The sequence below is a fragment of the Procambarus clarkii genome, chromosome 64, assembly GCF_040958095.1.
Source record: "Procambarus clarkii isolate CNS0578487 chromosome 64, FALCON_Pclarkii_2.0, whole genome shotgun sequence".
Taxonomy (NCBI): Eukaryota; Metazoa; Arthropoda; class Malacostraca; order Decapoda; family Cambaridae; genus Procambarus; species Procambarus clarkii.
The window spans coordinates 30,087,319-30,110,653 of NC_091213.1; the positions used below are offsets into that span (position 1 = coordinate 30,087,319).

The 23,335-nt window shown below is 44.6% G+C and overlaps 1 protein-coding gene and 1 long non-coding RNA gene across 2 annotated transcripts in view; one reads left to right on the forward strand and one right to left on the reverse strand.

Annotated features, from left to right (window-relative positions):
• Positions 1-23,335, reverse strand: part of LOC138354830 (neuronal cell adhesion molecule-like) — a 253,131-nt gene that overhangs the window by 44,236 nt on the left and 185,560 nt on the right. The gene's annotated exons all lie outside the window — the stretch shown is intronic.
• LOC138354641 (uncharacterized) lies at positions 21,098-22,351 on the forward strand. The gene is made up of 3 exons (XR_011223618.1): positions 21,098-21,282; positions 21,410-21,575; positions 21,686-22,351. It is a non-coding gene; the product is annotated as an uncharacterized lncRNA (long non-coding RNA).

Consider the following 23,335-nt stretch of genomic DNA (forward strand, 5'->3'; position numbering starts at 1 on the left):
CAACGCCATCTATGGAGTGGATAGGTGGACGTTTGTGTCTAAGCATGTAAGTGAGGTGCCCTAGAGTGTCCCTAGTACTAATGACGTGCCTGATTACAGAGTCGACCTGGGACTGCTGTATTGGATGATGAGGCAGTCTACCCAAGGCAGCCATAGTCTCTCCACGTGTTGCTGCAGAAGATGTGAGTCACCCCCCGGATGAACACTGTTGAGTGCGTTAGCCTGCCTGTGACGTGGCAGTACCAGGAATCGTCTTATCTGGAGGCTGGCTGGTGGGAGAGACTGGCCACTGTAGTGCAGAGAGAGGAGAGTGATCTGCGGAATCACACAAGGCTCCTGCCTAGGGCTCGCTACCCTAGTATCGATCGTGGAGTGGCCTACACAGCGGAGCTGATTGGAACCTGCCAGCTACAGGCTGGATTTGTGGTTGAAGGCCTCCACGACGGTGCACCCAGTGGGACTGTGATTTGGCTGGCCTGTGGCCGGGGTAGATTCGCCGAAAGAATCAGAGGATTCATCGTGGGCCACGACGAAGAGAACCAGGGCTACTCATCGTGAGCACCGTGGAGCATCCCGTGTCTTCAGAGGAAGACGATTCTGTACATTGTGTATTTATACCCCCCTTGTGACAGTTTATATATTTATTTATGGTGGTGCTGATTATATATATATCTCTGAGCATTTGTATCCCTTCCCCTTTAATTTACTTGCGTTACGGAACACACCCCTTGAAAGCCACTACTAACTTGGGGCCGGATATCCAAACTCTAATAATATCAGAGAAGAACCCAGTTGCGACCCAATAGGGCCGTAACATAATTGGCATTCCCAGTGGGATCCGACCCCTTGTCAAGTATGTTTGACAGGGGTGGTGACGTAGCGCAATCCCCTGTAAATAATTCCCCCTGTGTGTAACTATTAGGACGTTATACGTCCTGTGCAGTGCTCGGAGTGATTCAGTGCAATATTGTAGACTGCGGTGCTCGCTGTGATTAAGTGCAATATTGCGTAGCGCGGTGCCCGGTGTAATTACGTGCAACAGTGGCAACTGAAGTGCTCGGTGCGTTAAGTCCAAAAGTGAAAGCTGTGTGTTAAGTGCTAGTGTCCCATCTAAGTGACAATGGCAGAAAAAGCTACCATCGACGATCTGGACGATGTTCAGGCCTCTCTGAACAGGAAGGACTGTCTTGCCAGATTAAAATATCTGGAAAAACTGGAACTCGTATTAGTAAGTGCCTATCTGGAGATAAAGATATGTGCCAGTGATTCCCGTGTGGAGATCTTGTCCAAGGTTCACAAGCATTTGAAGGCCGAAGAGAAACAGGAAAGTGAGGCACAAAGTACAAAAGAAAGTGAGGAAGTAGCTTCCGCTGAAAAGGAAGATAAGGGCAGTGACATTGACAGTGATGCAGGTGAGCTAAATATAATTTTACTTACAGTCAAAATGCATGCCTTGGAAATAAATCGCGAGATAGAATGGAAGAAATTAGAAATGGAAAGAGAGAGACAAGAAAAAGAAATGGAGATGAGGCGTTTAGAATTAGAAGAAAAAGGAAAAGAAAGACAAGAAAGGAAAGAAGAGCGAGAAAGAGAAAGAGAAGAGAAACGAGAGAAAGAAGAACGAGAAAGAGAAAGAGAAGAGCGAGAAAGAGAAGAGAAACGAGAGACAGAAGAACGAGACAGGCAAGAACGACGAGACAGAGAGGAAAAAGAGAGACAACATGAGCTAGAAGTATTGCAATTAGGCGGTGGGAGGCCTACAATGGAAACAAGTATTTTCGATCTGGTAAGGAACATCAAAATGGTCCCGAAGTTCAACGAGAAGGAAGTTTCGAAGTTCTTCGCGGCCTTCGAAAAAGTCGCAGCCTCTTTGGAGTGGCCAAAGGAGAATTGGGTCATCATGATACAGTCCGTCCTGACTGGGAAGGCCCAAATCGCCTACTCCACGTTGTCCCTTGATGACTCCGGCGATTACGACAAGGTGAAGAAGGTAGTGCTAATGGCGTACCAATTGGTACCTGAGGCGTATAGGCAGAAGTTCAGGAACCTGAACAAGACCTCAGAGCACACGTTCACCGAATTCGCCACAATCAAGGAACGGCTTTTCCAAGAGTGGTGCGCCTCTCGGAAGGTGGAGACCAAAGAAGACCTCGAGCAGCTCATACTGCTAGAGGACTTCAAAGACTGTCTGTCTGGAGATCTGAAGACGTACTTAGAGGAACAGCAGGTAGAGACCTTATGTGCGGCAGCCACCATGGCTGAAGAGTACATCTTAACGCATAGGCCTTCTGCTAAGTATGTCCTGAGGAATTACCCACGCCGGTTTGACAAACCTCATCAGGAAGAGGAGAGACCTGTCCCACAAAGCGCTGAGAAGACGCCCCCAAGTAGCCCTCGAAGGACCAGTCCTAACAGTCCGAAACACCGGAGTCCGAGTAGGAATATGGTGTGTTGGACTTGTGGGCAGAAAGGGCATGTAGCTGCTTTGTGCCGAGGCAGAAGAGGTAGCGGCACACGTAGGGAGGTGATGTTGATGAGCTGTGTGACACCACCAGAGGGAACCCTGTCCCTGATGACTAGTCAGGAAGAACCAAGATTGTTTTCCCCTCACACTTCAAGCGGGTATGTATCGAGTGATCATACTGGTAGATAAGTTGTAGTGCTCAGAGATAGCGGAGCAGCCCAGTCCCTGATTGTGAGAAACTCATTACCCGAGGGAGTGAGTGTGAATGGGAGACAAAAGGTTGTCCTGGTTGGGTTTCCTAGGACGCAGTATGTCGCCCCCTTAGTGCCGGTACATCTAGACTCGCCTTACTTCAGCGGCACATGTGCGTTGGCAGTAGTCGATACCCTACCTATAGCTGGGATTGACGTGATACTAGCCAACGACTTGGTGACAGATTGGAGCAACAATCATCCCAAGGTTGCGGACGAGTCAGCCGGAACAGGAAGGTCCGAGGTAACAGCTGGAAAAGGTAATACCCAAGTACAGCAAGACATGGAATTAGTTAACCTGTTTAATTCTCCCTCTCACCCATAGATTGACAACATTCTAGCAGAGTCTCCTGATTCTTCTCCCGACAAGAAGCATGAGGTTATGGTGGCAGAAGCGACTGAGCGAGAAGAGAGGCCTCATGTACAAACACCCACAGATACCCCAGAGTCTGGAGTGAAGGCACCTGAGTACTTGCGGTATGACAAGGTACAGCGTTCTTTGAACCGGCCTGAGATTCCCCAGACGCCAGAGGTATGTGAGGTATGTGCGAAGGTTATAGTGCCCTCTTTGGTCCAAACCAGGCTAATGGAAATAGCCGGCTATGGATATTACAGGCTCATGAAACTTATCCCTAAGTTAGCCAAATGTTTCTTGGCGGTATTTTGTTTGATTCCTATGTGTGTTCTCAGCAAGGACCAGTGGACGACCCGACGGATGGTGGCTCCCTTGAACATCGTGAAGAGATCCCAGGGATTAGAGACGTGCACTGTGAGTGTTGCAGTCAAAGAAGGGACCTGGAAGGTGATAGTAGATACAGGAGGTATGAGAAGTGATATTATGAGTGACTGTTTCCGACAGGTTGACACCCCCCGCGTGATTGTTGAGCCTGGAGGTAGCATTATGCGGAACGTTGGTCGACCTGACGGCGGTAGAGCGGACACCATCTTCGATGTACGAACAGCCCTGTTGGGACTAGGTGTGGACCTAGTAGAGGCGTATGCTGTGAGTACTGATTTAACTATCGCTGTCACTCCAAATTATCAGACCCCTGTATTCCAGGTTCCCGTCTCCCTGAAGGACTACCGGAACGGTACCAGAAATGCCGTCTATGACCAGCCATCATCGGTGCCACGACACAGGGAAGTGTCGATTCACCCCAGATCGCGTCTATACCAATCCTTACTCAAGACACGTGAGATTATGCCCCTACTTGACATCTTAGTGGAGGTGTGGAAAATCACATCAGGCAGGTCATTGCCTTCCATCTGCAAGTTTCTTTTATGCCAGAGTTGCCCATTAGGACAGTTCTGTGAACAAGACATCCTCGCCACACCAATTCTTAGTGTACGTGAGTCCATTTGGAGTTGTACCCACGCTCTAATTTGGTTTGTCTTTTCTTTTATAGAGACCCAAACCAAATTCTTTTTGGTGGGGAGGTGTTACGGACCCGAGTCCAGCGTCCGAGCACGGAGCGGTGACGACAACGCCATCTGTGGGTCAGCTCCCGAAACCCCCCTCCAAATGGACGACGCCATCTAGTGAGGACAGGATATACCGGCCACAAGGGCTGGATCAGCTCGTGCAATGCCATCTATGGAGTGGATAGGTGGACGTTTGTGTCTAAGCCTGTAAGTGAGGTGCCCTAGAGTGTCCCTAGTACTAATGACGTGTCTGATTACAGAGTCGACCTGGGACTGCTGTATTGGACTATGAGGCAGTCTACCCAAGGCAGCCATAGTCTCTTCACGTGTTTGCTGCAGAAGCTGTGAGTGCGTTAGCCTGCCTGTGATGTGGCAGTACCAGGAATCGTCTTATCTGGGGGCTGGCTGGTGGGAGAGACTGGCCACTGTGGTGCAGAGAGAGGAGAGTGATCTGCGGAATCACACAAGGCTCCTGCCTAGGGCTCGCAACCCTAGTATCGATCGTGGAGTGGTGCACCCAGTGGGACTGTGATTTGGCTGGCCTGTGGCTGAGGTAGATTCGCCGAAAGAATCAGTGGATTCATCGTGGGCCACGACGAAGAGAACCAGGGCTACTCATCGTGAGCACCGTGGAGCATCCCGTGTCTTCAGAGGAAGACGATTATGTACATTGTGTATTTATCCCCCCTGTGTGACAGTTTATATATTTATTTATGGTGGTGGTGATTATAAATATATCTCTGACCATTTGTATCCCTTTCCCTTTAATTTACTTGCGTTACGGAACACACCCCTTGAAAGCTACTACTAACTTGGGGCCGGATACCCAAACTCTAATAATATCAGAGAAGAACCCAGTTGCGACCCAATAGGGCCGTAACACCACTTCTTGTAGCACCAGTCTCCGCCTCACTTCTCTCTCTCCCCAGGAGCGACAGTCGAAGAACGCGTCCTCTTGACTAGTGACCGCCTCCGAGGTCAGGCTCCCAGGCGCCACCATGTGACACGCCCTCACCACATCTTCCCAATCTCGGCCAATCTGGCTATCAAACAGGAGAAGGTTCTGGTCCACAATCTTGCTGGTAGTCTCAGTCTTAACTTATTACACTTCGAGTCCCCTCACCATCTTCATAGTTCCAAAACTAGTCCAGGAAAAGTAGGCTCAGATACAGGACGGACAATCTTTAGATGATTTCGTGGCTTAACGCCCCCGCGGCCCGGTCTTCGACCAGTCCTGCTTTTGTTACACCCCCCCTCCCCAGGAAGCAACCCGTAGCAACTGTCTAACTCCCAGGTACCTATTAACTGCTAGGTAACAGGGGCATCAGGGTCAAAGAAACTGCCCATTTGTTTCTGCCTCCACCGAGACTCGAACTCGGACCTTCGGGACTATGAATCCGAAGCGTTGTCCACTTAGCTGTCAGGCCCGTATGAAGTGTACGAAGTTCCCTTACAGCTTGCTCACACTTGACATCAAGTAGCCTTCACTTGAGCACTAACACAGAGCGCTTTACTCTTCCTTCTCCCAGGAGACCACGACGTGACCACGGGGAGGCTCTGTGGACTGACGAGTCTCGCCCTCAGAGGGCGTCTCGTCGGAGTGACGTCACCGTCTTGCAGGACGGTGATTGGTTCAGACCGCCTTCCTCTACTTAGTCTGTAGTTGCAGGCTCAATCCCAACTTATAATCCAGGAGGAGACACGTCGCCTCTGATTCCTCCTCCTCACAATATATCCTCTTGACTCTTAAAATTACTCTTATATATTAGTGTAGTGTTTTTTTACCCCCTACATATATCTATTATCATATCCTCAGTTATATATAGATTTACATGTTCTCAGATATGTAGGGAACGCCCAGGATCAACTCTCACCTGGAGGCAGCCTGGGCTGCCTCCACTCTTAATCATGACAGTAAAGATAGGTGATCACCTACAAGGTTACCGTCTCCAAAAACCCAATGGAGTCGTGAACACCTCCATTGGATGTGTTCTCCAATGGATCTCCAAACATCTCCAATGTTCACCTCCCACCCATTAATACTCTCCATAATCACCTCCCCAGCCATTAATACTCTCCATAAACACCTCCCCAGCCATTAATACTCACCATAAACACCTCCCCACCCATTAATACTCTCCATAATCACCACCCCACCCATTAATACTCCCCATAAACACCTCCCCACACATTAATACTCTCCATAAACACCTCCCCACACATTAATACTCTCCATAAACACCTCCCCACCCATTAATACTCTCCATAAACACCTCCCCACCCATTAATACTCTCCATAAACACCTCCCCACCCATTAATACTCTCCATAAACACCTCCCCACACATTAATACTCTCCATAAACACCTCCCCACACATTAATACTCTCCATAAACACCTCCCCACCCATTAATACTCTCCATAAACACCTCCCCACACATTAATACTCTTCATAAACACCTCCCCACACATTAATACTCTCCATAAACACCTTCCCACCCATTAATACTCTCCATAAACACCTCCCCACCCATTAATACTCTCCATAAACACCTCCCCACCCATTAATACTCTCCATAAACACCTCCCCACCCATTAATACTCTCCATAAACACCTCCCCACACATTAATACTCTCCATAAACACCTCCCCACACATTAATACTCTCCATAAACACCTCCCCACCCATTAATACTCTCCATAAACACCTCCCCACCCATTAATACTCTCCATAAACACCTCCCCACCCATTAATACTCTCCATAAACACCTCCCCACCCATTAATACTCTCCATAAACACCTCCCCACACATTAATACTCTCCATAAACACCTCCCCACACATTAATACTCTCCATAAACACCTCCCCACCCATTAATACTCTCCATAAACACCTCCCCACACATTAATACTCTCCATAAACACCTCCCCACCCATTAATACTCTCCATAAACACCTCCCCACCCATTAATACTCTCCATAAACACCTCCCCACCCATTAATACTCTCCATAAACACCTCCCCACCCATTAATACTCTCCATAAACCCTCCTCCCACCAAACACAAGTATCAACAATCCAACGAATAAAAACATCTGTCTCTACCACAGATGAACGAATAACCTTCCTAAACAAACAAACAAACAAACGAACAGTCTACATACCCACACAAGAACGTTCTCCAGCCACACATACAACAACCACCTCGCACTTAACACACAACCAACCCCTCCCCCCTCAACTCAAACAAAAATTCTGCCACAATAAGCAACACCTCTTCTTCCTCACAAGACATGCTCCTCCACACACAATCCCGACTTGTTAGCTTACAAAGAAAACTCCGCTCTACTCAAAAACAACCCTTCCGATCCAAGCAAGACAACATACAACTATGTTTTCTCTCTCAGCACAACAACTATGTTTTTCTCTATGTTTTTGTCTTTCTCACATACGAACGGCATTCAGAAATTTGTGTAAAGAATCATTAGGAACTTTGTATACCACATATGTCAGGCCAATCCTGGAGTATGCAGCCCCAGCATGGAGTCCATATCTAGTCAAGGATAAGACTAAACTTGAAAAGGTTTAAAGATTTGCCACCAGACTAGTACCCGAGCTGAGAGGTATGAGCTACGAGGAGAGACTACGGGAATTAAACCTCACTTCGCTGGAAGACAGAAGAGTTAGGGGGGACATGATCACCACATTCAAGATTCTGAAGGGAATTGATAGGGTAGATAAAGACAGTCTATTTAACATAAGGGGCACACGATCTTTGGGACACAGGTGGAATCTGAGCGCCCAAATGAGCCACAGAGATATTAGAAATAACTTTTTTAGTGAGTGGTTGACAAATGGAATGCATTAGGAAGTGATGTGGTGGAGGTTGACTCCATACACAGTTTCAAGTGTAGATATGACAGAGCCCAATAGGCTCAGGAATCTGTACACCAGTTGATTGACGGTTGAGAGGCGGAACCAAAGAGCCAGAGCTCAACCCCCGCAAGCACAACTAGGTGAGTACAACTAGGTGAGTACACAAGAGGCACTGGACTCTGGGCCACTCTGGACACTCTGTCTGGGCGACAGGCAAGAGGCACTGAACTACAGGCCAGTGTCCTTGACTTGTATACCATGCAAGGTGATGGAGAAGATCGTGAGGAAAAACCTAGTAACACATCAGGAGAGAAGGGATTTCGTGACAACCCATCAACATGGGTTCAGGGAGGGTAAATCTTGCCTTACGGGCTTGATAGAATTCTACGACCAGGTGACAAAGATTAAGCAAGAAGGAGAAGGCTGGGCGGACTGTATTTTTTTGGACTGTCGGAAAGCCTTTGACACAGTACCCCATAAAAGGCTGATGCCTAAGCTGGAGAGACAGGCAGGAGTAACTGGTAAAGTGCTCCAGTGGATAAGGGAATACCGAAGCAATAGAAAGCAAAGAGTTACAGTCAGGGGTGAGATCTCAGATTGGCGTGAAGTCACCAGTGGAGTCCCACAGGGCTCTGTACTCGGTCCTATCCTGTTTCTGAAATACGTAAACGATCTCCCGGAGGGTATAGACTCATTCCTCTCAATGTTTGCTGATGATGCTAAAATTATGAGAAGGATTAAGACAGAGGAGGACTGCTTGAGGCTTCAAGAAGACCTGGACAAGCTGCAGGAATGGTCGAACAAATGGTTGTTAGAGTTTAACCCAAGCAAATGCAATGTAATGAAGATAGGTGTAGGGAGCAGGAGACTAGATACAAGATATTATTTGGGAAGGGAAATCCTTCAAGAGTCTGAGAGAGAAAAAGGCCTGGGGGTTGATATCACGCCAGATCTGTCCCCTGAAGCTCATGTCAAGAGGATAACATCAGCGGCATATGCCAGGTTGGCATATGCCTTAATACATAAGAACGGCCTTTAGAAACTTGTGTAAGGAATCTTTCAGAACATTATATACCACATATGTCAGACCAATCCTGGAGTATGCGGCTCCAGCATGGAGTCCATATCTAGTCAAGCATAAGATTAAACTGGAAAAGGTTCAAAGGTTTGCCACCAGACTAGAACCCGAACTTTGGAGTTTGAGCTACGAGGACAGACTGCGGAACTTAAACCATACGTCACTGGGAGACAGAAGACTTAGGGGGGACATGATCACCACATACAAGATTCGCAGAGGAATTGATAGGGTAGATAAAGACAGGCTATTTACCACAAGGGGCACACGCACTAGGGGACACAGGTGGAAATTGAGTGCCCAAATGAGCCATTGGAACGTTAGAAAGATTTTTTTCAATGTCAGGGTAGTAGACAAATGGAATGCATTAGGAAGTTATGTGGTGGAGGCTGACTCCATACACAGCTTCAAGTATAGATATGATAGAGCCCAATAGGCTCAGGAACCTGTACATTAGTTGACTGACAGTCGAGAGGCGCGACCAAAGAGCCAGAGCTCAACCCGCGCAAGCACAAGTAGGTAGGTACACACACAAGAACTATCACTAATACACGCACGTGCGCACACTGAGTGCACAAATGAGCCTCAGAGAATAGAAACAATATTGTTCACTGTCAAGAGTAGTCAATAGTAGTAGTTAATTTAGACTGCTTCCACCACATCACATTAGGCCGTGATGATGGTGGAGGCTGACTCACATGCACTCTTACAAATGATGATAGAATACAGCTCCACATAGGATCAGGAACATATACCCAACTGATTGGTGATTAATTGATTGACAGTTGAGAGGCGGGACCAAAGAGCTGAATCTTAACTCTCGAAAGCACTTTTAGGTGAACTAGGCGAGTACACAGAAAACTCAGTAAACAAACAGCAGCTCGGAGCACGTGTAATATGCTCCTCCGCCAGCAGTCACAGGATTATATGTTGACATTGTGCCTCGCTGAGTCTTTGTTGGAGGCTACTGAACTCCAGCCTCGGTCATGGCGACCAGGAGGAGGAAGAGTGAGAGAAGAGGAGAAGAGAGAGGGAGAGAAGGGGAGAAGAGAGAGAAGGGAGAGAAGGGGAGAAGAGGGAGGGAGAGAAGGGGAGAAGAGAAAGAGAGAGCGAAGGGGAGAAGGGGGAGAGAGAGAAGAGAAGAAGAGAGAGGGACAGAAGGGGAGAAGAGAAAGGAGAAGAGAGAAGAACAGGAAGTTGACAAAGGAGCGGATCAAGAAGAAAATGAGGAAGAAAGGGTAAGGAGTAAAGAAGCGTTGGTAAGGAACAAATTGAGATAAAGAGAGAGAGAGAAACAGACGAGTAAGTAACAGGGTAATGAACAGACTAACGGAATTGGACGAGAAACAGACAGGAACGTTATGAGAGACAGGAACGTTATGAGAGACAGGAACGTTATGAGAGACAGGAACGTTATGAGAAACAGGAACGTTATGAGAGACAGGAACGTTATGAGAGACAGGAACGTTATGAGAGACAGGAACGTTATGAGAAACAGGAACGTTATGAGAAACAGGAACGTTATGAGAGACAAGAACGTTATGAGAGACAGGAACGTTATGAGAAACAGGAACGTTATGAGAGACAGGAACGTTTTGAGAAACAGGAACGTTATGAGAAACAGGAACGTTATGAGAAACAGGAACGTTATGTGAAAGACAGAATAAGAGGGCAGAGAGGAAATGAGGGGAAAGTGTAAGGTGGAAAGAGGACCGGTCAGAGAAACCAGACAATTGTAGCGAAAGATGAAAGAGCCGAGGAGCCAGGGCGGAGGGGTGGGGTACTGCGGGTGGGTGGAGGGGTGGGGTGCAGCGGGTGGGTGGAGGGGTGGGGTGCAGCGGGTGGGTGGAGGGGTGGGGTGCAGCGGGTGGGTGGAGGGGTGGGGTGCTGCGGGTGGTTGGAGGGGTGGGGTGCAGCGGGTGGGTGGAGGGGTGGGGTGCTGCGGGTGGGTGGAGGGGTGGGGTACAGCGGGTGGGTGGAGGGGTGGGGTGCTGCGGGTGGGTGGAGGGGTGGGGTGCTGCGGGTGGGTGGAGGGGTGGGGTGCAGCGGGTGGGTGGAGGGGTGGGGTGCTGCGGGTGGGTGGAGGGGTGGGGTGCAGCGGGTGGGTGGAGGGGTGGGGTGCTGCGGGTGGGTGAGGGGTGGGGTGCAGCGGGTGGGTGGAGGGGTGGGGTGCTGCGGGTGGGTGGAGGGGTGGGGTGCTGCGGGTGGGTGGAGGGGTGGGGTGCTGCGGGTGGGTGGAGGGGTGGGGTGCTGCGGGTGGGTGGAGGGGTGGGGTGCAGCGGGTGGGTGGAGGGGTGGGGTGCTGCGGGTGGGTAGAGGGGTGGGGTGCTGCGGGTGTGTGGAGGGATGGGGTGCTGCGGGTGGGTGGAGTACTGCGGGTGGGTGGAGGGGTGGAGTGCTGCTGGTGGGTGGAGGGGTGGAGTGCTGCGGGTGGGTGGAGGGGTGGGGTGCTGCGGGTGGGTGGAGGGGTGGAGTGCTGCTGGTGGGTGAAGGGATGGGGTGCTGCAGGTGGGTGGAGGGGTGGAGTGCTGCGGGTGGGTGGAGGGGTGGGGTGCTGCAGGTGGGTGGAGGGGTGGAGTGCTGCTGGTGGGTGGAGGGATGGGGTGCTGCAGGTGGGTGGAGGGGTGGAGTGCTGCTGGTGGGTGGAGGGGTGGAGTGCTGCGGGTGGGTGGATGGGTGGAGTGATGCTGATGGGTGGAGGGATTGGGTGCTGCAGGTTGGTGGAGGGGTGGAGTGCTGCGGGTGGGTGGAGGGGTGGGGTGTTGCTGGGGGGTGGAGGGGTGGGGTGCTGCTGGTGGGTGGAAGGGTGGGGGTGCTGCGGGTGGGTGGAGGGGTGGGGGAGTTGCTGGTGGGTGGAGGGGTGGGGTGCTGCGGGTGGGTGGAGGGGTGGGGTGCTGCTATTGGGTGGAGGGGTGGGGTGCTGTTGGTGGGTGGAGAGGTGGGGGTGCTGCGGGTGGGTGGAAGGGTGGGGTGCTGCTGGTGGGTGAAAGGGTGGGGTGCTGGTGGTGGGTGGAGGGGTGGGGTGCTGCTGGTGGGTGGAGGGGTGGGGTGTTGCTGGTGGGTGGAGGGGTGGGGTGCTGCTGGTGGGTGGAGGGGTGGGGTGCTGTTGGTGGGTGGAGAGGTGGGGGTGCTGCGGGTGGGTGGAGGGGTGGGCTGCTGCGGGTGGGTGGAGGGGTGGGGTGCTGCGGTTGGGTGGAGGGGTGGGGTGCTGCTGGTGGGTGGAGGGGTGGGGTGTTGCTGGTGGGTGGAGGGGTGGGGTGCTGCTGGTGGGTGGAAGGGTGGGGGTGCTGCGGTGGGTGGAAGGGTGGGCTGCTGGGGGTGGGTGGCGGGGTGGGGTGTTGCTGGGGGGTGGAGGGGTGGGGTGTTGCTGGTGGGTGGAGGGGTGGGGGTGCTGCGGGTGGGTGGAAGGGTGGGGGTACTGCGGGTGGGTGGAAGGGTGGGGTGCTGCTGGTGGGTGGAGGGGTGGGGGTGCTGCGGGTGGGTGGAAGGGTGGGGTTCTGCGGGTGGGTGGAGGGGTGGGGTGCTGCTGGTGGGTGGAGGGGTGGGGTGTTGCGGTGGGTGGAGGGGTGGGGTGCTGCGGGTGGGTGGAGGGGTGGGGTGCTGTGGGTGGGTGGAGGGGTGGGGTGCTGCTGGTGGGTGGAGGGGTGGGGGTGCTGCGGGTGGGTGGAAGGGGTTGGGTGCTGTGGGTGGGTGGAGGGGTGGGGTGTTGTGGGTGGGTGGAGGGGTGGGGTGCTGCTGGTGGGTGGAGGGGTGAGGGGTGCTGCAGGTGGGTGGAGGGGTGGAGTGCTGCGGGTGGGTGGAGGGGTGGGGTGTTGCTGGGGGGTGGAGGGGTGGCGTGCTGCTGGTGGGTGGAAGGGTGGGGGTGCTGCGGGTGGGTGGAGGGGTGGGGGGGCTGCTGGTGGGTGGAGGGGTGGGGTGCTGCGGGTGGGTGAAGGGGTGGGGTGCTGCTATTGGGTGGAGGGGTGGGGTGCTGTTGGTGGGTGGAGAGGTGGGGGTGCTGCGGGTGGGTGGAAGGGTGGGGTGCTGCTGGTGGGTGAAAGGGTGGGGTGCTGGTGGTGGGTGGAGGGGTGGGGTGCTGCTGGTGGGTGGAGGGGTGGGGTGTTGCTGGTGGGTGGAGGGGTAGGGTGCTGCTGGTGGGTGGAGGGGAGTAGTAGGGTGTACGACTCACAGACGATTTTTTTTTTCTGGGAGAAAAATCGTTTGTGAGTCGTGGGGGTTTCAGGTGAATTTGGAAATTCCCCTGTGAGTCGTACGACTCACAGACGAATTTTTGTTTTCTTGGAAATTCGTGTGTATCGCTTGGGGGGTTTTCAGGTAAATTTTGTCAGTCACAGATTTTAGAAGTAAGGATTTCTTACGAGAAAAATAATTTCCGAGACTTAGAAGTTTGTTAAGGCCTTATGGGACAAATTCAAATATCGTATGTAGCGCTTTAGGGCTTCCAGGAGAACTCTACGGACATGTTTTACATGTTTTCAACTTACAAAATCCGTCTGTGTAAGCCATAGTTTTCATGTAAATTTAGAAAATCACCTGTGTAAGTCATGGTTTTCAGGGTTTCGTACATCACACCCCCCTCCCTCCCCCCTTACCTCGCAATCTCTCGCGTCACCTTTATTTACCTTACGCCCGGCCAGCCAGTCGGCTCTTATCTTATCTTATCTTCTTCATAATATCTGGACCGTCCCTCCTCTCTCTCTCTCTCTCCTTTCATTCAGTTCAGTTCAACTATTTTCCAACATCGTATGTTTGCTCCTTTTCATTAAGCAAGTCAGTTTTACACAAATAAATCATGTTAGTAAGCATGTTCTAGCTCACGTTCCCCCACCTTAGTCCCCTGTCGTATAATGAATACTATCATTCCAATCCCTCTAAAATTTAAAAATAATCATATTTCAAATGTAGTTCAATACAGTAATTTAGTTACCAAGCTCCAGCGCTTGTCCTCCGCCTTAGTTCTCTTTCGTATCTTTGTAAATAAACCATCAATTTCCCTTAAATTTTTACCCTCTGTATTTCAGACACCGTAAATAAAATCAAGTCAGTTATCGAGCTCCAGCTCTCGTCCCCGCCTTAATTCTCTTTCGTATCTTTGTAAATAACCCATCAATTTCCCTAAAATTAAAAGCAGACATACTTCAAAGTTAGTAAATAAGATCACAGTTACGAGCTCCAGCTCTCGTCCCCGCCTTAATTCTCTTTCGTATCTTTGTAAATAACCCATCAATTTCCCTAAAATTAAAAGCAGACATACTTCAAAGTTAGTAAATAAGATCAAGTCAGTTACTGAGCTCCAGCTCTCGTCCCCCACCCTCTTCCACCCTCAAGTCTTTGTAAATAAACCATCAATTTCCCCGAAATTTTTACCCTCTGTATTTCAGACATAGTAAATATGATGAAAACAATTATAAAACTCTAGCTCTTGTCCTCTGTCCAAGTTCACTCCTGTAAATTCATTACTATCAATCCAAATCCCCCTGAGATTTAAACACCCAACTACATTTTCAGACATAGTAAATAAAAACCAGTTCAGTTATCAAGTTTCAACTCTTGTGCCCCAGCTTAGTTCATTTGTGCAAGTTCTTTATTTTCCAACTAAATCACCCTGAGATTTAAGATCACCTTATTTTCTAACGTAGTAAAATTAATCTGGACATTAGCCTTAGATCATCAGACATAAATATATTCGATCAAGTCCGTCTCCAGCTTATCTCTTATCCGAGTATACACATAACCCCAACCTGTTTAATTATCTTTCACCCCCTCCCACCTTCCTCCATCTCATCCAAGTCTCATAAATTTAAATGTAGCTGTTAATTTGCATTCTTTCCCCGTTCATAGCATATTCTCTGTAAGTTCAGATCTGTACTTAGTCTTACATATTCTCTACTTCTTTCCCATTTTATACAAGACTTAAACAACTATTACCGTCTCCTCTATCTTATTTAAACATGAGTCATATGTAAATATACCCGACTCTTTCCATCCATTACAAGTCCTAGCTTGTTCACCGCCCAACTCACTACGCTATTTCTACTCTACATGTTATAGCATGTTTTCCGCTCATCTTGGTACCAACCCTTACAATCTCTCTCTCTCATTCCTTTACATGTCTCAGCATGTTCGCCTCGCATCTTACTACGCTGTCTACTTTACATGTTGTAGCGTGTATTACTGTGTCCCATATCTTATTTAAACATGAGTCATATGTAAATATACCCGACTCCTTCCATCCATTACAAGTCCTAGCTTGTTCACCGCCCAACTCACTACACTGTCTACTTTACATGTTGTAGCATGTTTTCCGCACATCTTGATACCATCCCTTACAATCTCTCAATCCTTTACACATCCCAACTTTCAACCCTTTCTTACAATTTTCCTCCATCCCTCCGCTACATGTTCTTACCCGTTCATTACAGTCCACTACATATTCTCTAATCATCTCTGTACTAATTCTCAAAACTAGTTGTTTCTGTCATTTTAGTAAGTAAGTAAGTAGATCATCGTTATTAACAACAACAACAACAACAACAGTAACATTACTAATTCACAGTAAGTTACTACTGAGCATTTAGTAGTTATCCATTTTCAAAATAAGGTCAATATAAATCATTCTAAGACATCTTCGTACAATTAAAGATACTTGCCTGTGCACTAAGTCATTACTTACAGTAGCATCTTAAGGCATTGTTTTCGTAACTCAGTTTTATTAAACATACACCTTCATTAGTCAAAGGAAAACTTTTCAAGTCATTGTATTCAATATTTCCGTTAAACTTACTACATCATGTCATTATTCGGTTTCATAATTAAGTACTTGTTTCAGTCCTCCAATGTAATAAGCAAATTATTCTATTAAGGATAAAGAAATCTTATTTAGAAGAGACATTAAGTTTATTACAACATTTAACGCATACAAGTGTTTTTAGTAGTTATACAGGTATTCAAGAAATCATAAGTGTTCTTAGTAGTTTTACAAGTGTTCAAGAAAATCATATACAAGTGTTCTTAGTAGTTATACAGGTATTTCAAGAAATCATAAGTGTTCAAGAAAATCATATACAAGTGTTCTTAGTAGTTATACAGGTATTTCAAGAAATCATAAGTGTTCAAGAAGCAATCATATACAAGTGTTCTTAGTAGTTATACAAGTGTTCAAGAAAATCATATACAAGTGTTCTTAGTAGTTATACAAGTGTTCAAGAAATCATAAACACTATAGTCTTATATAGAAATAAACATTTGAATTTATAAAAGAATTATAAGTAAAACATGTATTTGATTTCACACAATGAAACTCACTATCCAGCAAGTTAAAAAATCCATCACATGCACAGCATCCCCCTTCCCCTTCTCCAAAATAGATTAGTTTTTGTCCCTTAAATTCCTTTAAAACATAGAAAGCATCGCTATAAACATTATCATCACAAATCAATTCAGGCCAGGACATTAGAAGTACTTCTCTGTCATTACAATAAGTCCTAACTGCTTCTACAGCATCCATTTGTTCAACCTCCATCCACTTACTCTCACCCATATTCGAGTAATTATCTGTAGCTCGTACCACATTAGTATGTCTTATCCTAATAAGGTTTTCAATAAAGGCCATACCAGAGAAAACACCAAGTACAGGATCCTGTCCTATAAATCTCATCACTGCCTCTATTTCTATCTTTTGGGGGGTATGATATCCTATTTCTGGTCTCATCTTTATTAAATTTAACGGAAAAGATGGAAAGCTCTCCTCCATATGATCAATTAAACTCCAATGTTCATCTTCTTCTGTTTTAGGGTGAATAATACTAAGCTCTTTCACAGTCTTACTATTTACCTGCTGTTGCAGTTCATCCTGGCTCATTATAGTATACACTTCTCGTTCTTCAGAACTCAACTTATTAATAAACCAGTTTGCAGCATTTGGAGAACCAATTTCATCCACAAATTTTCTTATAAAAAATTTATCCTTTAAGTTACATCCTATAGGCACTTCTTCAAATTCTGGAAATATGTATTTAAAACGGGGTTTAGGTCTAAAAGTGCAAATTATTTTATCGCCTTTAAATAACAAAGAAATTTTCTTCATCTCGGCCTTACTAGGAATTTTCGTCAGCAACAACACTTGACAATTCTCATGTTTCTTGAGTACATCTGTAACACTCTCTTTAAAGCTAAATAAGACTATGTCACATTTTATCAATGGAAGTTCTTCTTTCAACTTTATAAAATCACGACCAATCAGTATCATTAAAACATTTTCACTTTTGCTAATAAACTTTGCTAGAGCTGGAACAATGTTCTCATGCGTACATTTATCAGTATGTGTCATCACTTTATAAGTCTGTTTTTCCGCCAGGGGCATATTCTTCCACAAAACAGTCGAAGCTGGACTTTGCCATATAGTTTCTGACACAAGATCAGGCATGCTTCCAAACCCTGGTAGACTCTTCACATCCATCACATGGGGTAGATCTTTAAACAAAGAAAAATACAATATTTAACACAGGGACTATTAAATAATCATAATATTTCAAAACTAAAAGATATTCAATAATAAGCAAAATTATATCACAACAAATATAACGAGTACTGTAAGTACATCATACAATAAGCACTTACTGTATACAGCAGCCATCGATCCGAGTATGTCTTCTCACTGCTGGACCGAGATGGGGAGTTTATGTCAAGATATATCCCGACCTAGCTTATCACATCGGAGATTGTTACGCTCCGCCCCTCTCTCTTAGCTGTAGTTTCCAAATTAGTTATATGTGTTATTTTAGATCTACTAGTTTAACTATGACATTCTCTTCCGTTTATTAGATCCATCCTCTACTTGTTTCTTCTCTCTCCCAGTCCCCGTAACATCTTCTCCAAGAGGTATACGAACCATTAATAATTCTTTTTTATTATTCTTTAAAACATAAGCTAAATGGGCTAGTCCTGGAAAATAGTGTGTCTCCCATTCTTCTTGTTCTTCTTTACTCCTTCCTATTCCGTCATTAAACCCAATACCATATGGAATAATTATACGCTTGATTAAATTATTATTTCTTGCCTGACAACAAATTTGTCTTATTGCAGATTTAAAACTCCAACGTTTAATAATATCTTTCTGTAATCCTAGATCTTCATTAGAGCTACTGTATTGAAGTCCTATAATATGAGGTTTTATTTCTGGTTCTGGAGATAAAGCAAGTACTATACCACCAGGAGTTATATTATTCTGTACCACTTCACACTCAGAAACTTTACTGTAAGGATATTTTTCCCATAACAGTTGTGCAAATCCACCAGATAAATTATGAGAATCGTAGACAAGACAGTCTCCAGGTTTTAGAATTTCATCACTAGTAAAATCAGCATCTATAATACACTTATTCAAACGCTTAAGCTTCACTTGCATGTACATAGAACAATCCATCTTGAAGTAAGACAGAAAAAGTTTCGTACCTCTTCCTATATACTCAGAAAAGTAGAGTTGACATTTAGACATTAAAAAGGGAGAAAATAAACACACGAGTTTCTATTTTGTTATTTAATGTGTAAAAATGTACAATGTATTTAATTTGTAAAAATGTACAAAGTATAAATTATTTACAGACATTATTATTCCCAATCCATCTTCTCTTCTAAATTTGTAAAACTACTACTAACACACATTGTAACATTAGTATCAACAGACGTAGTAACATTAACAGGTGTTGAATTAATTGTATCAGACAACTTAGTGTTGATAGAAGGTGAACTAGCATCAGCGGTAGCAGGCGTAGCATCATCTTCAGGTGTCCTAGCAGCATCAGTAGCATTAGTTGTGGGTCCATTTTGAAGAACAGCAATGTATGGAATCTTATTTTCAAAGATGCCGTGGGTGGATGACTGAGGAGGAACGATGTTTTCAGGACGTACTATGAAGAGTACAATACCTCGTTTTCGTAGTTTTTGTCCTATTTTCTCAAGTATAGGCAAATATTTACTTTCCCATACTGCGCAGTTGTCCAAATAACTTGACATGCCAAACCCATATGGAATAATAATTCTCTTAACACATCTTTTAAGAATGAAAACAAGGGCTTCCTTCAGAGCATTTTCAAACCAGCGCCATCTCTGATATTCTGTATCTTTTTCAAGTCCATCATAAAAATGTTCATCTAAACTTCGTACTTCACACGGAGGATTTTCATATGCTGGTAAAGTTGCAGGTCTACTAGCAAACTGAGTCACTAAACCAATAATAAGGGGTAGATGGAGATCTTCATCCATCCTGTTGTTAAATTCAGGTGGTTCTCCAATATGTATACTGCCAGGGTTACTGCGATAAGATACAACAGCCCTGTTTTTGTAAGGAAAGTTTTCGCGATGTAATCTCGCATATGGGTAACGATCCCACAATCCTTGCACAATTTTACACATTTGTACACTCGTAGCATCAAGATCGTACAATAAACAGTCGTGATTATTGTAGACGGACAGGGAGGCAAAGTCTCCAATAATAGTCTTGATCTCCATAGCCTTGAATATCCAAGCTTGAAGTAGATTCTGACATCCAAGAAGAGGAGGACACCGTAAGAGATCACTCCGGGGAAGCATATATACATCTTTAGGCTGCGCGTAGAAACACTGCGCACACAAAAGGTTGCCAAGTGTTACTTGCTCTTCCTCTGCATAATCTCCTCGTTAAACAGTAATTTAACTTCCACTCCGTAGGGTTTTAACTGTTTATACATATCTTCAATAACAGGAAGATAAGTATCTTCCCAAACTTTATCTCTTCGAACACATGTAATCCCAATTCCTGTTGGTATTATAACTCTCATAATTTGAGGAGAGCCCTTGATAAAGTTAAATAAATCTTTCATACCATTCTTGAAGTAGACGAGACGATTAATGGATGTATCTTCGTTTAATCCAGAGAGCATGTTTCTGTCTTTTGAGTTTTCTATAATTCCCTGAGCAATGTTATTACTTTCTATAGGTAATCCAATACCGTATTGAGTGGCTATAGCAACAATAAACGGAAGATTTTCTCCTTTAGAGATATGAATTGTTCCTGGTACTGGACGATCTTCAGGGATACATCTCTTAAGACTGTACAAGGGTCGGCGAACATTATAAGCGTCAGCATGAGAATATTTCTTGGCTAAGTCTAGGGCCATTCCTCGGGGAACACAGGATATACAGTTCACTCCGTACACAATACAGGTTTCATTATTACAAAATGAATCGTCGGTTAAATAACCCTGACAAGTTGTCAGAACAGTATCCATGGTGAATTTTCTTCCTCGTAAGGTAGTAGATACGATCCAGATAGTCGTAATAATATCCCTAATGTGAGGTCCGCGCTCTTATATTGGGGGAAATGTAAAAGTTACCACTTATTTGAATATATTAATAAGGATTTTTGTTACCTTAGAGTGATATTATATATGACATTATAACTAATAGTATATTTCATTTTAGGATATAGATGCTTTAAGCATATATTTTAATTAGATTAAATAAGAATTTACTACTAAATTATATATATATCTATCATTATGTACGGCAGCTACGAATAATGACGTAACAGTATACTTTTAGCGAGATTGCCAAAGTGATGTATTTTTCTAATAAGTCTAATAAATAATGAAAGTAGTTTACTAAGTATTTATATAAGAGCTTTATTTAATTATGAAACTTTAAGGATTTTAAAATAGAGAAGTATTTAGAGGAAATTACTGTCTATTATAAATGGGGAAACTGTTAAATATGTAGCGATGTACGATACTTATTTTAGGGATATATATACTTGCTTATCCTACTCTAATAGTTAGTGCTGCCCTCACACGATGGATCCTTTGTGTGCCAGGAAGTTTTACAGTATAGAAAGCCTTAAATGTGCAGGAGTTAGACTACAAACATTTGTGGATTGGCCCATTAAGTGGTTAAACCCTATTGACTTAGTTGAAGATGGGTTCTACTACCTTCGCAATAGTGATTACTGTTTGTGTGCATTTTGTTATTGTATAGTAGGTGCATGGATTGTTGGTGATACCCCCAGAAGACGTCATAAGATCATTAATCAAGACTGTGCCTTTATTAGAGGCAAGAGGAGTGACAATGTTTCTTTAGAGGTGTCTGAGATAGCTTTCAAATATGGACTGGAATTTGTTTCCCATAAAATAGAACTGGGAAATAAGAAAATAAGTGATAGTAGTAAGTATATATTCTTATGATGTATTCTTATACCAGTCTTATATACTCTGTACAAAACTTGATTGCTTAAATAGACACTTCTTATTCTTCTAAAGAATAATTTACGTAACTACGTTATATTTTTTAGGTGGTGCTCCTCCTAAGGAAGATCTGGGATTGATAAAATTTAGGAAATCGCTGAATCCAGGATTGGTAACTTATAAATCTCGCCTAGAGACATTTGATATGACATGGCCTGGAAGCGTCAAGCAAACTTCTCATGAGCTGGCAGAAGCTGGTTTTTTTTTACTGTGGTATGAAGTGTTTTAACTATTTTAACTTAATAGAGTTATAAGTAAAGAAATAATGAATATTAGTTAAAAGATAGTAACGAGATAATGCTGGATTGTTTTATGGTTTTCAGGTATAAGTGACCACGTCTGCTGCTATCACTGCGCCTGTGGAATACGAAATTGGAGACCAGAAGATGATCCTTGGACGTTACATGCGAGATGTAGTCCAGAATGTGCTTACATTATTCTTGCAAGGGGCAAGGAATTTGTTAAGAATGCTAGATTGACAATACCATTACCTATAAAACCTATAGACAATGATTTAATTAATATCTTAATGGAGGGTATGGATAAGTTCAAACATCTGATTCATCAAAAATTATTACCTGTGGAGAGTATAAGATATGCTTTAAGTGAGTATCTTAAGGAATCCAGAGATTTGTTACCTTTTATTATACAAAGTAGATGCCTAGAAATCGTGTTGAGGTATATGCAAGAGGGTACAGATATTTATTTACGGGTACGGGACTTAATTTATGAAGCAGTTGATGATAAAAAGGAACAAGAAGCTACGCTTGAAGATCTGGGATTGAAAACTTTACCGGAGACTTGTACTAACACTGTTGAAAACAAGGACTGTACAGAACAATCTTGGGAAGAAGATATTTTATGCAGAGTTTGTATGGATAAAAATATAAATATTGTAATACTACCATGTAAACATATGGTGACATGCAGTGGTTGTCTTTTAGCTCTGAAATGCTGTCCAATTTGTAGAGGAAATATTTTATATATAATAAATCCCATTGCTTCTTGAACACTTATGATTTTCTTGAACACTTGTATAACTACTAAGAATAACTGTATATGTTTGCTTCTTGAACACTTATGAATACCTGTATAACTACTAAGAATAACTGTATGCGTTAAATGTTGTAATAAACTTAATGTCTCTTCTAAATAAGATTTCTTTATCCTTAATAGAATAATTTGCTTATTACATTGGAGGACTGAAACAAGTACCTAATTATGAAACCGAATAATGACATGATGTAGTAAGTTTAACGGAAATATTGAATACAATGACTTGAAAAGTTTTCCTTTGACTAATGAAGGTGTATGTTTAATAAAACTGAGTTACGAAAACAATGCCTTAAGATGCTACTGTAAGTAATGACTTAGTGCACAAGCAAGTATCTTTAATTGTACGAAGATGTCTTAGAATGATTTATATTGACCTTATTTTGAAAATGGATAACTACTAAATGCTCAGTAGTAACTTACTGTGAATTAGTAATGTTACTGTTGTTGTTGTTGTTGTTGTTAATAACGATGATCTACTTACTTACTTACTAAAATGACAGAAACAACTAGTTTTGAGAATTAGTACAGAGATGATTAGAGAATATGTAGTGGACTGTAATGAACGGGTAAGAACATGTAGCGGAGGGATGGAGGAAAATTGTAAGAAAGGGTTGAAAGTTGGGATGTGTAAAGGATTGAGAGATTGTAAGGGATGGTATCAAGATGTGCGGAAAACATGCTACAACATGTAAAGTAGACAGTGTAGTGAGTTGGGCGGTGAACAAGCTAGGACTTGTAATGGATGGAAGGAGTCGGGTATATTTACATATGACTCATGTTTAAATAAGATATGGGACACAGTAATACACGCTACAACATGTAAAGTAGACAGCGTAGTAAGATGCGAGGCGAACATGCTGAGACATGTAAAGGAATGAGAGAGAGAGATTGTAAGGGTTGGTACCAAGATGAGCGGA